The sequence below is a fragment of the Dioscorea cayenensis genome, chromosome 20, assembly GCF_009730915.1.
Source record: "Dioscorea cayenensis subsp. rotundata cultivar TDr96_F1 chromosome 20, TDr96_F1_v2_PseudoChromosome.rev07_lg8_w22 25.fasta, whole genome shotgun sequence".
Lineage (NCBI taxonomy): Eukaryota > Viridiplantae > Streptophyta > Magnoliopsida > Dioscoreales > Dioscoreaceae > Dioscorea > Dioscorea cayenensis.
This window is the reverse complement of record NC_052490.1, coordinates 21211581-21225384: the sequence shown is the minus strand read 5'-3', so window position 1 is coordinate 21225384 and position 13804 is coordinate 21211581. Positions and strand designations below refer to the sequence as shown.

At 35.1% G+C, this 13804-nt stretch overlaps 2 non-coding genes across 2 annotated transcripts; both read left to right on the top strand.

The window, feature by feature from the left end:
* The first annotated feature begins 2666 nt into the window (after positions 1-2666).
* Positions 2667-2773, top strand: LOC120252303. Its single transcript, XR_005533844.1, has one exon. It is a non-coding gene; the product is annotated as a small nucleolar RNA R71 (small nucleolar RNA).
* Positions 2774-5348: 2575 nt separating this feature from the next.
* LOC120252447 lies at positions 5349-5455 on the top strand. The gene has a single exon (XR_005533978.1). It is a non-coding gene; the product is annotated as a small nucleolar RNA R71 (small nucleolar RNA).
* The last annotated feature ends 8349 nt before the right edge of the window (positions 5456-13804 follow it).

Below are 13804 nucleotides of genomic sequence, written 5' to 3'. Positions count from 1 at the left end.
CTCTGTCTAACCGAGAAAACTCTCAAAGTATTTTACACGCTCGTGCGGAAATTACACACGGCCTTGGATTCTTATTGGGAAGTTCACAGGGGCAGACGCACGCCCTGTGTCTTCTTGGGATGGAGGAGAAACTCTCTACAGAGATCCACACGGGCGAGCAGTATTTCTCACGCCCGTGTGTTTATGGGAGAGTCATCCACAGGGGCGAGTCCACACCCCTGTGTTTTCTCGGGATAAATTTGTAAGTCTCTGCAGGAAAATGCACGCCCATGCAGAAATTCCACACGGGCGTGGACCGTCACAAGGTCGTTCATAGGGACAAGTCCACACCTATGTGCCCTCTCTAAATAAGCCCTGAACGAAAATGCACGCCCGTGCGGAAATTCCACACAGACGTGTGTTTTCTCTGGACACTTCAAAAACACTGCAAGCTCTGCAGAAATTTCCTGAACATATAAATAAACTCAAAGTCTACCTTACAAAGCAACTTTACCTAAGAAAACACTAAAAATAAGCTCAAACAACCAAAATTTTCTGCCAAAACACAATAAAGCACAAGATGACACCAAAGATCCACAAGAAAAAACACAACAAAAGCATCTAAAAATCAAGATACCGACACTCAAAGTCTTATTCATGAAAACACTTAACTAACAATTAAGAAAACAATAAATGCTTGGGTTGCCACCCAAGAAGCGCTTGTTTAACGTCACTAAGCTTGACTTATCTTGTCTTACTTCACGGGGGCTCATAAATGAAGGTTTTCCTCTTACCCATGACTTGAAAGCATGATGAGCAAAGTCTCTTTAAGGTAGAGGGGAAGTTATTGGGCTTGGTACCCCCTAGCAAATGTTCATCCACCTTGTTCGGTTCTTGCACATCTCCAATAGCCTTGGAGCGTTTCTTGTGGCGTCTCCTGGTCCTCTTCATCTTCCGGAGCACTTTTCTTCATAATCCCCGGAGTAGATGGTACTTCTTTCTTTAGACCAAGCATTAGCACTTCTTCGTTCTCCACCTCTTGGTCTAGCACCCCCTCATATGGGTCCAGATTGAACATTTCATGCATATATTCCTCAATTATCTCATCAGTAGTGTTAAGAAAGTAAAGAGTATCATCAAAGTTGAGAGAATATCGCATGGTTTCGGCGAGGCGGTATGTGAGCTTATCATCTCCAACCCTCAGTGTAAACTCCCCGCCGTCCATGTCGATCAATGCCTTGGAAGTACTTAAGAATGACCTCCCAAGTATCAAAGGAATATTCGCATCCTCATCGACGTCCAACACCACGAAATCTACAGGAAATATATACTTGTCAACTTTGACAAGCACATCTTCAATGATGCCCCTAGGATGTCTCACTATTCGGTCCGCCAATTGCAATATCATCCGAGTGGGCCTAGGCTCTCCCAAGCCTAGCTTCTGAAAGAAGGAATATGGCATAACGTTGATACTGGCCCCTGAGTCCGCCAATGCCATTTCTTCACCCAAGTTGCCAATGTTGCACAGAATGATGAAGCTTCCTGGGTCTTTCTTCTTGTTTTGCATATTCTTTTGCAAGACCGCTAAGCAAGATGCATCTAGAATCACGGAGGCACTCTCCTCCAATTTCCTTTTGTTGGTCAACAAATCTTTCAAGAACTTGGCATATCTCACCATTTGGGATAATGCCTCAACAAAGGGAATGTTCATATGTATTTGCCTAAACAAACCCAGAAACTTCTTTTATTGCTCGTCCACTTGGTCGTTCTTCAATTTAGAGGGATAAGGAATTCTTGGCTTGTAAGGTGGGGGTGCCACCTCTTTCTCCTTGGTTATTCCCTTCTCAACCTCTACGACCTCTAGTGCTTCAATATTGGTCTTTTCACTTGGAAGCCTACCTTCAACCTCACGATCACTTTTCAAAGTGATTGCCTTCACATGCTCTCGTAGATTGGTCTCAGTATTGCTTGGCAAGCTTCATTGTGGTCTTTCCGATAGAGACTTCGCAATTTGTCCCCACATGATTTTCTAGATTGTGCAATGATGCGGTGTGGTTGCGAAGTGTAGCCTCGACCGATTGGAACCATGTATCTGATGATTGCACAAATCTAGACAAGGCTTTCTCTAAGTCAGTCATTCGGGTTTCCAAGCAGGACACTCTATTTTTCATGTTTGGGGCTTGTTGTTTTTGGAAAACCGGTGGTTCCATGGCCTTTTGTTGTCCTTGGTTGCTCCACGAAAAGTTGGGATGATTCTTCCAACCTTGATTGTAGGTGTTGCTATATGGATTACCTTAGTTCCTCATTACATTAAGCACAAAGTCGACTTTCTCCACCGAAGATACATCACCAATAGAGATCGGGTAATCAGAGGAAGCATGTCCTCCACCACACCTGGTACAAGTAGTCATGGCCGCCACTCTATTCGAAGTTAGAAGGTCTAACTTCTTACTCAATGATTCCACTTGGGCTGCCAAAGAAGTGACTGCATTTATTTCATAGAGCCCAGTCACCTTTTTTTCCCCCACGCATTCCACTGATAACTATTCATGGCCATGTCTTCTACTAACTGTCGGGCTTCTTCCGGGGTTTTACTCTATATTGTACCTTTTGCGACGGCATCTAGCAATTGCCTTGTACTCGGATTCAACCCATTATAGAAAATTCGAATGATCATACATTCGGGAAATCCCTATTGTGGGCACCTCCGTAAAAGGTCCTTGAAACGCTCCCATGTCTCAAACAATGATTCCAATTCCATCTGCACGAACGATGATATCTCATTGTGAAGCTTGGCCGACTTTCCCGGAGAGAAGTATCTAGCAAGAAAAGCTTCGACCATCCCATTCCAAGTCGTGATGGATGCCATTTGCAAGGAATGAAGCCACTGCTTGGCTCTTCCCTTTAGAGAAAATGGGAAAGCGCTCAATCTAATAGCATTATCAGATACACCATTAATCTTCACCATATCACAAACTTCCAAGAAGTTCATTATGTGGTTGTTTGGATCCTCATCGGCCAAACCATTGAACTGTGCTAACTGTTGAATCATCTGGATGAATACTGATTTCTACTCAAAGTTTGGAGCAGTAATTGGGGGTCATACAATACTATATTGTGTCCCAGTACTGACGGTCTGGCGTAATCAGATAATATTCACTGTTGTTCATTCTGCTCAGCCATGTTGTCAGATCCGTCAACTTTCACATCAGCTAGATTTGACGGTACTTGCACAGGTTCTTTCCCTTTTCTTCGGAGTATACGTTCAAGTTCGGGATCTCCTTCAATTAATATCGAAGGGTTCTCTCGGGTCATAACCTGGAGTTGTACCAAAAGAAGAAGAACAAATCAGAACAATGATAGAAAAAGAAGATGTGAAATAGAATGAATGAACAAATGACTAAGATAACAAAGTGCAAAGTTTCTCTAAATGCCTATTCCCCGGCAACGGCGCCAAAAACTTGACATCGCCCCTTGCGTATATCCCGCAAGTGCACGAGTTTGTCGAGTAATAAAATCCCAAGTGAGTGGGTATCGTATCCACATGAAGTAGGGAGTAAAAATACTTAAATTGTTTCCTAACCATGTGAAGATGAATAATGATTGTGTTGATAAGATGTGATGTAAACAAGAATAAAAGAAACAAGAGAGAGAAAAGCACAAGTAAGTAAGAGATAAGGCAATCGATATAAATGGGGTACTCGGATATTGTTCCGCCTAGGACAATCATTTCAAGTGCAAAACCGACTATTATGCCTCCCAACTAATGCATTAATGAGTCATGAAAATTCTTCAATACACGGTCCCAAATCTAAGGTCAACCATGACTAACTCTATACCATGTCCCGGAGGAGAAATCTAACAATCTCAACACCTCACACTCGGATAGAATCGCATAGACTTCTAGGGATCCCAAGTGATAAACCCTCTTTCTAGTAATAGTCCTAACCCTTTAGTCCAGGTGTGAGGTCCCTAGTCATGATTAAGACTTAGGTGCTAAAATCACTTCAACGCTTCACTCCGTTGCCTCTACAACTAAGCCTAAGCCGAAGATCATCCCTTAGCCCATTCACTCTACTATGACCGCAAAGAGATCAAGGAAATTGAGGTAGGATAAATCACATCGGAGGGAAAAGGGGACGCTCCGCTACTTCTCGACTCACCCTCTCGACCCTCTCCAAACTAGCTTTGTCTAACCCTCGTGGTGTGTCACTCACTCACAAGGGTTACCAATATGAACTCTCAACCCTAGTGTCACTCTAAGGGAGGATTCAATCAATCAAGAATTCAAGATCGGAACTCAAATAAAACATCAATTAATAAAAGCATAATAGAAGGTTTAATGAAACAAATACATCCTAGGGTTCACAAATCTAAGTACCCACTAGGGGGTTTAGCTCTCTATGGAGCTAGTTACAATCAACAATGAAATCGAATATAAAAACAAGTAATCCATAGAAAACCTCCTCGATAGTTGTGATGATAGTCTTGTGGAGAAGCCTCGTCTCCTCCAAAGGTCCCCTTGTCCGGCCTAAGACACACCTCGCCAGATCAGTACCGACGAAAGCTCTTCTAATAACCTTCTTACAAGTAGAGAGCGATGCTGAAGCCAAAAAAACCTCTCCAAAAAAATCTGCCAATATCTCTCAAACCACTAGCAATAGCCTCATCTCAAAGTTGGGAAAGAATGGAGAAAAGAATCCTGAAATCGGGGCTGAATCGCAGCTTAAATAGGGCTGCAATCGGGCATCAAACACTCTTGTGGATCTGCCACACAAGCCTGTGGAGTTTCTGCATGGCCGTGGATAATTTCCACACGCTCGTATGGATTCTCTGGAATTCTCTTTTTCAGCCGGCTGTGAACAGTACCGGCCTAAAACACTCCCGAATCCATGTTTTCATTGAGGCAACGTCAATGGGCGCACGTTTACGTCTTAGATCACTTTGCTTTTTCCAACAACCGGCCTCATTGGTGAAGATTTTGCTATCAATGCACAAGCAGGGATACTCGAATGTGACTGCTTTTGTGCCCCTCCAAACCATTATGCTAGCTTGAATACACGGAGGTTGGCACAAATTCTCTCATCTTGAACCCGACTTATGTCTTCACGTTTGACTCTTCTCAAGATTTCCTCCAAATAGTGCGTTCACGATCTACATTGGCGTCATTTTTTAACATGCAGCTTCACAACACTATATGCATGAAAGTAACACAAATACACAAGTATTAGTGCTAAAACCTGATAAAAGTAGTGTTCATCATAAGGAAAGAACACTTCACATTTTTATCACACAAGCACTTATCAATAATCTACCTAGTACTTTGATTGAGGCCTTGATGGGAAATCTGAACTTCCATCCATTCAAGTAGATTGTGATATCGGCATTTCTTTAATAAGTCCTTGAATCTCTCCCACGCCTCAAACAATGATTCTGTGTCTAACTGTGCATAAGCGGAAATCTCCTAACACAACTTGGTCATTCTTCTAGGAGGAAAATAAAGGGTCAAAAATGCTTCGACGAGCTACTCCCAAGTCGTGATAGATGCTCTAGGATGAGCCTAAAACCAATGTTTGGGTCTTCTCTTCAATTAGAACGGGAACAGTTGGAGTCTGATTGCATCATCAGAAACATTGTTGATCTTTAGTATATCATAAACCTAGAAGAATCCTAGAATGTGGCAGTTAAGATCCTCGTCCGGTAATCCATGGAACTATATTGAATTCTAGACCATCTTTACAAACACGGGCTTAAGCTCAAAGTTATTCGCTGACCCTTGTGGGTGCACTATACTTGACTAAGAACCATCAAGAGTGGGATGAGCATAATTAGAAAGAGCCCTCTGTCAAATATTTTGTCTCATTCAATAAAGCTATTCTTAATATGGTTCCAATCACTCTTTCTATACTGCTTTCGGCTTCTGCCAGTCTTGTTGATTTGCTCTTTGGTGGCATACACTGAAATCAAACAAAAGAAAAAGAATCACAAAATAATAGAGATAAACAAAAGAAAAACAATGAGAAAGAAAATAAATGGCTAAGGTGACGAAAATTCAAGTGTTCCTAAAATTATAGGGACGCAAGTGTACATGTCGATCGTGTAATAAAGTGTGCATGAATAAAGAGTGTCAGTCCACAGTAAAGAAAGAGAATGCTAGTAATAACCCTATTTACAAAAAAATAGCTTAAGTGATCAACTGAATTGTGTGTGAACAAAAGAAAACAAAAGCAAGGAATACTGTAAATAATAGGAGGGAAGTTAGAAGAAAGAAACAATGTCCAGGCATAGCATCCCTTTAGGGTTATGAAGTACAGGACAAAGGTTGCCTAAGTTTGCAATTTTATTTGAACTGAGAGGTTTCCAGAATTATAATAAACCCCAATTTCTAAGGCGAAGAGTAACTAAATAGGTGCAGAGTTAATACTGTATACACAATCGCATTAACACTCTATGAAACCTCACTGTAAGCCAATGACAATATCTCAAGTAGATAATCTCCCCCATAGAGAGCAATTATCTCTAATCCGAATACCAAGTAGAAATGCAATTTCTCCTAAAATCTACTCCACATGATTGCAAAGAGCACGGAGATTACCACTAACTCAATTCAAGGGTATTGTGAGTAAGCCTTTGGTTAAGGTACTTTGGAGATTCCGTCTCGCTCAATATAACAATATAACAATAAATACTACTACTAATAATAATATTAATAACACTAGTATAACAATAACAATAATAATTACAATAATAATGACAAAAATAAATAATAACAATGATAACAACATAAACAATATAACAATAACAATAATAATTATAAAAACACATAAAAAATAAATATAAACAACAAATATAAACAAAATAACAATAAATAATAATAATAAGGGATAATTATTTATTAGTACTTCCAACTTTTCAAATATTCTCTACAGTCACTCTGACATTTCAATTTCCACTGAAGTCCCTCCTTTTTCAGTTTACTTATTTTTCAATCCCTGCATCAGTTTATTTTATTTAAAAATCCAATTTTGCCATGCATACAAAATGTACTTCTCGTTTATTAATTATTTTTTTTATTTACCATTGGGTGTTTACGTGTAACTACACAAATTTTCAATTATATTGTAATGTTTTTGTTTAATATTTGCTGTTGATGTTTAATATCTTGGTTTTTTGTTTATTATTTTGTGTTTCCATTTAAGATCACTAATGGTATTTCTGACAAAAGTACTGAAAAATAAGCTATTAGATAATGTTAGAAAAAGGAAGCACTTTTGAGGATATGAAATAGTCCAGGGATTTTTTTAATCAAGTGACATAGTTGGATGGATGATATGAAAAATTTCTCTAATAATAATAATAACAACAACAACAATATAAACAATATAACAATAAATTATAATTATAATTATAATAATAAGAAAAAAATAATAAGAATAATAATGATAGCAATAATAATAAATAATAATAAAAATATTAACAATATAACAATAAAATAATAATAATAATAGTAATAATAGTGATAATAATAATAACAACAACAACATCATGACATTAATAATAATAATAATAATAATAATAATAATAATAATAATAATAAACAATAACTTGATAACAATAACAATAACAACAAGTAGAACAAAAAATAACAATAACAAAAAACAATAAACAACAACAATAAATAATAAAAAATTACAGATTACCCGATTAACGATTAACATTAACAACAACATCAATAATAATAATAATAATAACAATAATAACAACAACAATAAAAAAAATAACAAAGAAAAATAAACAATAAACAACAACAACAACAAAAACAATAGCAATAACAAATAACAATAAACAATAAAAAAAGGGAAAAAAAACAATAAACAATATAAAGAACAACAATAACAATTACAATAACAATAACAACAAAAATAACAATAAATAGCAACAACAACAACAATTAACAATCAAGCCAAAGTAAACAATAAACAATTAAGAATAACAACAACAACAATAATAATAACAATATAAACTATAAACCATAAAACATAAACAATATAAACAATATAATAATATTAAATAAAAATTATAAATATAGACAATATAACAATAAATAATAACAATAACAATATAAACAATATAACAACAACAACATCAATAATAATAATAATAATAATAATAATAATAATAACAAAAATCAAATAAAAAATAACAACAAGAACAAGAACAAAAAAACAAAAAGCAAAACGGCAATAGCAAATAGCAATGAACAATAAAAACACGAAAAATGAAAAACTAAAAAAAAAATAGAAAAAGAATAAATAATTAGAAAATTAATAATAAGAATAAGAACAATAATAATAATAATAATAATAATAATAATAATAATAATAATAATAATAATAATAATAATAATAATAATAACATGAAATTATAACAAGAAATAAGAACAATAATAAGAATAATAATAATAATCAATAACAATAATAATTATAATTGATAATTAATAAATACTAATTAATAATTAGGGAAAACTATTTATTAGTTGCTATCACTATACAAACAAACATTTAAGTCCTTCTGAGAAAATTATATATCATTCAGGCCCTCCTTTTCAAAGTTCATCCTTTTAGGTCCTTGTCGTCACTTTGAGCCGTGATACTTTTAAAAATTGCCTTAATTGGCTTTGTGCCTTTTGGAGGAACATTAATGTAAGGTCTTGTTAAGCATCAATTGGTTGTCCTTTTTAGCTTACCAAAAAGAAGCCATTTTTTTTATTTTTTTCCTCCTCAATCTAAAACTAAATAACTTTTTTCATGAAATAATCAGATATAATTAATAGTGAAGGTGATATAATACAACAAACAAATGGATAAACAAGAATCTAAGTAGATAGTCAGGATATTAAAGAATTCATCTTGGAACTGAGTGACAATCATACGTTTTACTCAATAAACACCAATTATAAATGTTCCATACAATAATAAACGACATCAAATTACATAAAATAGAAAACACAAATATTTAATGAATTAATTTGAAAGATAGACATGGTCATCTGTTGCATCTTATCCAACTGTGCAAAACCTTCAAGTAGTTTCTTCTGATATAAAATTCATTAGTATTGGAGGTTGTTTAAGACACTTCCAAGCATTAAACAAATAAGTATGCCAGTAAATATGTTGTGTAAGAAACTAAACATGTATAGTACAATAATAAACAATTTCTTTACAAATTAAATAGATAGAAGCCATAATAAACATAACTAGATATAATAATTTGTTACATTAGATTTTCAATAGAATTGTACATTATTACATATTTATAGCAAAATGTGAACAATAAAACCTAATATTAAGGTAAAAAGTGATAAACTAAACATAAATGAAAAATATTGGCCACTAAAAAAAATTATTAATAATTTATGTGCTATAATAAAGGGATAACAATATTATATAATATCTCTATTTTGAAATAAATAATAACAATGCTTACTTCCTTCGCATCATATAACTCAATCAAGTTTCATCTTCAGTTTGTTTTGTTAAGCTATTCTCACAATAACACAAGGTGCTTTGTGCACAATTGATTAAGCAAATTCTGGTCACTTGAATAATGCTCTCAAAATGTGCCAAACAATCGCATAATCAAACAATGACATAATCGCTATATGACAACGCCCCTTGCGTGTGACCCGCAAGTGCATGGGTTTATCAAAGTAATAAATCCCAGATGAGTGGGTATCATATCCACAGAGAATAGGGAGTAAAAATACTAAAATTTCTATTTAACTATGAGAAGACTGAATAACAATTGTGTTGATAAAGTGCAATGAAAGCAATAATAAAAGAAATTAGAAAGAGAGGTTTGATTAAAATGAGAGGTAAGGCAATCGATAAGGGTGGGGTACTTGGATATTGTTCCACCTAGGACAATTGCTTCAAGTGCAAAACCAACTATTAAGTCTCCTAATTGATACTTAATAAGTCGTGCAAATCCTTAAACACACAGTCCCAAACCTAAGGTTAATTGTGACTAACTCTACATTATGTCCCGGCTGAGAAATAGATCAATCTCAACACCTCACACTGTGTAGAGTTGCAAGACGCTCTAGGAATTCCAAGTGATAAACCCTATTCCAATATATAGATCTTAATCTTTGGTCCAAGTGAAAGACCCCTAGTCACAATTAAGCCCTATATGCTAAAATCACTTCAATGCTTCACTCTGTTACCTTTGCAACTAAGCCCCAGCGGAAGGTCATTCCTTAGCCCATTCACTCTATTATGAAGGCAAAGAACTCTTGCAACGTAGAGGCAGTATAAATCACATCGGAGGGGAAAGGGGACTCTCCGCTACCTCTTGATTCACCCTCTCGACCCTCTCCAATCTTGCAATGTCTAAGCCTCATGGTGTGTCACTCACGCATAAAGGTTACCAATGCAGACCCTCAACCCTAACGTCACTCTAAGAGAGAAATCATTCAACAAGCATTCAAGATTAGAACTCAATGAAAAACATCAATTAAAGAAAACAAAATAGAAGGTTAATCAAACAAATACATCCTAGGGTTCACAAATCCAAGTACCCATTAGGGTCTTAGATCTCCTTGGAGCTAGTTACAATCAACAATGAAATCGAATGTAAAAACAAGTAATCCATAGAAAAACCCCCCTCATTGTTCATGTCGATGGTCTTGTGAAGCGGTCTTATCTTCTCCAAAGGTTCTCTTGTCCGGCCTAGGGCACACCTCACCGGATCTATGCCGATGAAAGCTCCCCCAATAACCTTCTTCCAAGCAAATCGCGGTGTTGAATCCCTAAAACCAATCCAAAGACTTGCCAAAAAGCCTCTCCAAACCCTCGCCGGCGGCCTCCCAAATAATGGAGAAATGCGGAAGAGAAGAGGGAGAAAAAGATTCCTAAAATCGGGTTAAATCGTGGCTTAAATAGGGCTGGAATCGGGAATCCACACGCCCCTGTGGATTCTTCCCACGGGCATGTGGAATTTTCACATGGGCGTGGAGAATTTCCACACACACCCGTGTGGATTCTCTAGAAATCTGTTTTCTGGCCAGCTGTGAACAGGAACTACTACAATACTTTGCTACAGTGCTTTGCTACAATACCCTGCTACAGTGCTTTGCCAAAACACTCCCAATTCCACACTTTTCATCGAGGCAACATAAACGAGCACACATTTATGCCGTAGATCGTAACTCTTCTTCAATCAAAGCTTTTGTTGGTGAAGATCTTGCTATCAATGCACAACACTGCAAGAAAGTTACAATTTAAAAACAAAATATTAGAAACGAAATTTATTCTGTTTGAACTTGCAACAAATTAGCAACGAAATAACAATTGTTTTAAATATGATTTTAATAACAACGGCTTACAAACGGACATTTAAAAATATGATTTATTAAAATTTTAAAAACTATCCTTTTCTATTTCGTTTTTAATAGAAAGGGGCTGGAAATGGATTTAAAAATTAATATATTATTTAAATATTATTAAATATTAAAAAATACCCGTTTCTAATCCGTTTCTACTAGAAAGGGACTAGAAACGGAGTTTAAAATTAATATATTATTTAAATATCATTAAATATTAACAAATATCCGTTTCTAATCGGTTTCTAATAGAAAGGGACTAGAAACGGATTTAAAAATTAATATATTATTTAAATATCATTAAATATTAAAAAAATATCCGTTTCTAATCCGTTTCTAATAAAAAGGGATTGGAAACGGATTTTAAAATTAATATATTATTTAAATATCATTAAATATTTAAAAATATCCGTTTCTAATCTGTTTCTATTAGAAAGGGACTAGAAACGGATTTAAAATTAATATATTATTTAAATATCATTAAATATTAAAAAAATACTCGTTTCTAATCCGTTTCTAATAAAAAGGCACTAGATACGGATTTAAAAATTAATATATTATTTAAATATTATTAAATATTAAAAGAATATCCGTTTCTACTCCGTTTCTAATTGAAAGGGACTAGAAACGGATTTAGAAATTAATATATTATTCAAATATCATTAAATATTAAAAAAAATACCTGTTTCTAATCCATTTCTAATAAAAAGGGACTAGAAACGGATTTAAAAATTAATATATTATTTATAAATTATTAAATATTAAAAAAAATATCCCTTTCTAATCCGTTTCTAATAAAAAGGGATTAGAAAAGGATTTTAAAATTAATATATTATTTAAATATCATTAAATATTACAAAACATCAGTTTCTAATCCGTTTCTAATAGAAAAGGACTAAAAACGGATTTAAAAATTAATATATTATTGCTTGCTATTAATGTCATGTTATCATCTCAAATAATTAATACTTATTCGATCCAGTTCACATGAGAAATTATTTATATCAAAGTATTGAAATATTTGAAATAATTATAATTAGTTTAGGCTAAAATTTATCATATTTGATAAACTTTAGTTTTTTCTTTCATAGAGTCTTATGAAATCATGTGCAAAATTATATATAAATAAATAAATTTTAAAAAATGCTTGATAAGTTAATCTTATGTCAAATAAAAATGTCTTTGAGTATAAAGTCTTCCCATTAATTAATGAAGAATAATAAGGTTGGAATGAACTCAAGTCATCTCATTATGACTCCTATCGAACGGTCTTGGTTCCTCTGATGAAATCCCAGCAAATCTCGTCCATTGATTTTGCCGTGTGGTGGAAAATACAAGTAAAGCTCGGTTATCTTCTTGATTTTGCCGCTTTTCAATCGATCCCTCAAAGTACCCCGCCGCCGTGCCGCCGCCGCCGCGCATCTCCCTCTCCTTGCTTATCTCCGACGTGTTCTTCTTTGTCGGTGCCATCGGGATCGTCTTCGCCATTATCGTGCTCCTTTGCCCCCCAATGACACGCTTAGGAACTTCCAGTCGAGATCTAGCATTGGTGGCGGTGCTGGGTTGGAGGATCGGCCAAAGCTGCTGGGCTTCGTCGGGGTACAGACGGGGTTTGGATCCGCTGATCGTCGGGCTGCGCTTCAGAGCACTTGGTTCCCTTCCGATCCGGAGGCTCTAGCTCGGTACTTATTCTTCTTATTCTTCTTCTTCAATGCTTTGATTTTGATTTTTTTTTTTGAGTTAGAGATCTCAACGAATTTAATGCGAATACATGGTTTGATTTTGATTTTTTGAGTTAGGCTCTAGCTCTAGTATCTTTGAGGAGTTCGATCATTAAGGGAATTTTAGGGTTCTCATTCCTAGTGCTTGATTTCTCTATTGAAGAGCTGAGAATCCTAGTTCCCACCCTGCCTTTTTTTTTCCTCTCAAGTTGTTTCATGCATTGAAAACCTAATTAGATACCAGTTTCTTTGAGCTTAAATGGCTATAGAAAGGTAAAATAAATATATCAAATTGTGGTTATGTATGTAATTTCAATTATATTACCACTGTTTGTGCTCCAATCTTAATATATATAGAATCTCAGCTGTGGGTCATGATGTCTCTGTTGTTTGATCTTAATCTATGCAATAAATTGTACTATGTATTTTTCTCTGTTTCTTGTTCCAAATTTCCAATCATAGTTCATCGGAACCACTAATTAATATCTAGGCCATGTGTCACTAGCTAGGACTTTTATCATCAAATTTTTGAAAGTTTGCATTCCATCCGCCTTCTGTTCCAGATGTCCAAGCTTAGCAAAACAGAGTTTAATCAACAAATCTAATTAAAATGCTGAAAAGGTTATCTCTATGAAAAACAACCCAAAAAACTATGAAGGACCTAGTAAACTGCAGCAATTCTCAAAAACCAGTATATATCTGGATAGTCTGAGACACACCA